The sequence below is a fragment of the Ovis canadensis genome, chromosome 1 (assembly GCF_042477335.2).
Source record: "Ovis canadensis isolate MfBH-ARS-UI-01 breed Bighorn chromosome 1, ARS-UI_OviCan_v2, whole genome shotgun sequence".
Lineage (NCBI taxonomy): Eukaryota > Metazoa > Chordata > Mammalia > Artiodactyla > Bovidae > Ovis > Ovis canadensis.
The window spans coordinates 83,363,862-83,368,516 of NC_091245.1; the positions used below are offsets into that span (position 1 = coordinate 83,363,862).

The following is a 4,655-nucleotide window of genomic DNA, read 5'->3' on the forward strand; positions in this document are numbered from 1 at the left end:
AGCAGGGATTTCTGCTCATAGAGGAGGTTTGGTTGAATGTATAACACAGATACATAATGCACAGTGGGAGCAGAGAGGAGAGCAAAGGGCAGAGAACTTTTATGTTTAAATTGTCTTGTCTTCCCATAAGATATAAATTTTATCTCTTTATGATATAGATGAAATAACTGACCATGACAGTATTGATAGTGCCCCCATTTAGTTCAGTTCAGTTGCTCAGCCATGTCCAACTCTTTGCGACCCCATCAACCATACCACACCAGGCCTCCCTGTCCATCACCAACTCCTAGAGTCTACACAAACTCTTGTCCATCGAGTCAGTGATGCTATCCACTCATCTCATCCTCTGTCATCCTCTTTTCCTCCTGCCCTCAATCTTTCACAACATCAAGGTCTTTTCAAATGAGTCAGCTCTTTGCACGAGGTGGCCAAAGTATTGGAGTTTAAGCTTCAACATCAGTCCTTCCGATAAACACTCAGGACTGATCTCCTCTAGGATCGACTGGTTGGATGTCTTTGCAGTCCAAGGGACTCTCAAGAGTCTTCTACAACACCACATTTCAAAAGCATCAATTCTTTGGCTCTCAGCTTTCGTTATAGTCCAACTGTCACATCCATACATGACTATTGGAAAAACCATAGCCTTGACTAGATGGACCTTTGGCAAAGTAATGTCTCTGCTTTTTAATATGCTGTCTAGGTTGGTCATAACTTTCCTTCCGAGGAGCAAGCGTCTTTTAATTTCATGGCTACAGTCACCATCTGCAGTGATTTTGGAGCCCCCCAAAATAAAGTCAGCCACTATTTCCACTGTTTCCCCATCTATTTGCCATGAAGTGGTGGGACTGGATACAATGATCTTAGTTTTTTGAATGTTAAGCTTTAAGCCAACTTTTTCACTCTCCTCTTTCACAGACTGAAACCACAACCACAGATAACTAACCAGTCTAATCACATGGACCACAGCCTTGTCTAACTCAGTGAAACTAAGCCATGCTGTGTAGGGCTACCCAAGATGGACCGGTCATGGTTGAGATTTCTGACAAAATGCAGTCTACTGGAGAAGCGAATGGCAGACCACTTCAGCATTCTTGCCTTGAGAACCCCGTGAACAGTATGAAAAGGCTACCATCCAAGAGACCCTCAATATGCTAGTGAAGGTGAACTTTTCAACATAAACGAGGAAAATGATTATGGTGAGAGAGTGAAAATGAACCAAAATAAGTGAAAATGACCAAACAGAAATTCATAGTAGAATATCTCTTAGAGATATTTCATTGTATTTTTCATGGAACTAGAACAAATAACCCTAAAAATTATATATGGAACCACAAAAGACCCAGAATTGCCAAAGCAATCATGAGGAAAAAAGTACAAAGCTAGAGGCATAAGCCTCTCAGACTTCATGCAATGCTTCAAAGCTACAGTAATCAAAACAGCACAGTATGGGCAAAAAACAAACAAACAAACAAAAACAGATATATGGATTGGTGGAGTGGAATAAAGAGTCCCAAAATAAACCTGCACACATACAGTCCATTAATCTTTGACAAAGGAGTTAAGAATACACAATGGAGAAAAGAGAGTCTCTTAGGCAAATGGAGTTGGGAAAACTGGACAGCAACATATAAATCAAAAAGTTAGAACACACCTTCACATCATAAACAAAAGTAAACTCAAAGTAGCTGAAATAATTAAATATAAGATGACACTATAGAAGGGAACACAGGGAAAACATTTTCTGACATAAATCACAGCAGTGCTATCTTAAACCAGTCCCCCAGAGCAAAAGAAATAAAACAAAAATAAACAAATGGGACATAATCAAATTTATAAGCTTTTTCACAGCAAAGGATACCATAAACAATGCAAAAAGATATCTTACAGACTGGCAGAAAATGTTTGCAAATCATGAAACCAACAAAATTAGTATCTAAAATATACAAAGAGCTCACTTATCTCAATTTTTTATTTTCTGAGTATAGGGTACTTTTATTGATGGTACACGACAAGGCAGGGCTCCCTAAGCCCCTCTCCTTCCTCAAGGCCTTGGGGATGGAAATGTGTGGAGGTCAGGAGATTCTCAGTGTGGTGGAGGTGGGGCAGGACTGCCCAGCAGCTGAGGAACTCTCTTCCTCTCATGCTCCTGCTGGGACTGGGGTTCCAGGGATCTTACTCCTTGGAGGCCATGCGGACCATGAGGTCCACCACCCTGTTGCTGTAGCCGAATTCATTGTCATACCAGGAAATGAGCTTGACAAAATGGTCGTTGAGGGCAATGCCAACCCCAACATCGAAGGTAGAAGAGTGACTGTCACTGTTGAAGTCGCAGGAGACAACCTGGTCCTCAGTGTAGCCTAGAATGCCCTTGAGAGGGCCCTCTGATGCCTGCTTCACCACCTTCTTGATCTCATCATACTTGGCAGGTTTCTCCAGGTAGCAGGTCAGATCCACAACGGACACGTTGGGGGTGGGGACGCAGAAGGCCATGCCAGTGAGCTTCCCATTGAGCTCAGGGATGACCTTGCCTATGGCCTTGGCAGTGCCAGTAGAAGCAGGGATGATGTTCTGGGAAGCATCTCGGCCATCACGCCACAGCTTCCTGGAGAGGCCATCCACAGTCTTCTGGGTGGCAGTGATGGCGTGGACAGTGGTCGTAAGTCCCTCCATGATGCCAAAGTGGTCGTGGATGACCTTGGCCGGGGGGGGCAAGCAGTTGGTGGTGCAGGAGGCATTGCTGACAATCATGAAGGTGTTATACTTCTCGTGGTTCACGCCCATCACAAATATGGGGGCATCGGCAGAAAGTGCAGAGATGATGACCTTCTTGGCTCCACCCTTCAAGTGAGCCCCAGCCTTCTCCATGATGGTGAAGACCCCAGTGGACTCCACCACGTACTCAGCACCAGCATCATCCCACTTGATGTTGGCAGGATCTCACTCCTGGAAGATGGTGATGGCCTTTCCATTGATGATGAGCTTCCCATTCTCTGCCTTGACTGTGCCATGGAACTTGCCGTGGGTGGAATCATACTGGAACATGTAGACCATGTAGTGAAGGTCAATGAAGGGGTCACTGATGGTGACAATGTCCACTTTGCCAGAATTAAAAGCAGCCCTGGTGACCAGGTGCCCGATGCGGCTGAATCTGTTCACTCCAACCTTCACCATCTTGTCTCAGGAATGTGGCTGGCACAGCACGGAAGTAACGGCTATCTGTCGAACGGGCAGGAGCAGAGAGCCTCAATATTTTTTTTAAAAAGCAAACAATCCAATCAAAAATGGACAGAAAACCTTAACAGACATTTCTCCAAAGCGGACATATAGATGGCCAACAAGCTCATGAAAAGATGCTCAACAGTGCTGTGATTTGAGAAGTGCAAATAAAAACTACAATGAGGTATCGCATCTTCACACTAGTCAAATGGCCATCATTAAAAAGTCTACAAATAATAAATGCTGGAGAGAGTATGAAAAAGAGGAACTTGCCTACATTGTTGTTGGGAATGTAAATTGGTTCAGCCACTATGGAGACTATTGTGCAGGTTCCTTAAAAAAATAAAAATAGAGCCACCATATAATCCAGCAATCTTACTCCTGGACATATGTCCAGAAAATACAAAGACTAATTTGAAAAGATGTATGCATGCCAGTGTTCACAGAAGCACTGTTAGAATTGCTAAGACCTAAAGCAACCTAAGTATACATCACTGGATTAATGAATAAGATGATCTGCCTCTTTATATATGTGGCATATATACACATACAGTGGAATACTACTCAACCATAAAAAAGAACAAAATAATCCCTAGAAATCATCCTACTACGTGAAGTAAGACAGACAAAGAAAGACAAATATCATATCATAGATATCACTTCTATGTAGAATCTTAAAAATATGATATGAATGAACTTACTTATGGAACAGAAACAGACTCACAGATATAGAAAGCAAATTTATGATTACTGAAGTAGAGTGGGGAGGGGAAGGGATAAATTAGGAGTTTGGATTAAAAGATATACACTATTATATATGAAATATTTTTTTTATTCTTTGTTTTTACTTTATTTTACTTTACAATACTGTATTGGCTTTGCCATACATTGACATGACAATGTATTATATATGAATATTTAAACAATAAGATCCTACTGTATCACATACAAAATTCTTCAATACCTTGTAATAACCAATAATGGAAAAAATCTGAAACATATATGTGTGTGTGTATAATTAAATCACTTTACCAAGGCAATGGCAACCCACTCCAGTACTCTTGCCTGGAAAATCCCATGGACAGAAGAGCCTGGTAGGCTGCAGTCCATGGGGTCGCTAAGAGTCAGACACGACTGAGCGACTTCACTTTCACTTTTTACTTTCATGCATTGGAGAAGGAAATGGCAACCCACTCCAGTATTCTTGCCTGGAAAATCCATGGGCAGAGGAGCCTGGTGGGCTGCAGTCCATGGGGTCGCTAAGTGTCGGATATGACTGAGCAACTTCACTTTCAGTTTTTACTTTCATGCATTGGGGAAGGAAATGGCAACCCACTCCAGTGTTCTTGCCTGGAGAATCCCTGAGACGGGGAAGCCTGGTGGACTGCCGTCTCTGAGGTCATACAGAGTTGGACACGACTGAAGCGACTTAGCAGCAG

The 4,655-nt window shown here is 42.6% G+C and overlaps 1 pseudogene; it reads right to left on the reverse strand.

The window, feature by feature from the left end:
- Positions 1-2,133: 2,133 nt before the first annotated feature.
- Positions 2,134-3,171, reverse strand: LOC138429414 (glyceraldehyde-3-phosphate dehydrogenase-like; annotated as a pseudogene).
- Between the last annotated feature and the right edge of the window lie 1,484 nt (positions 3,172-4,655).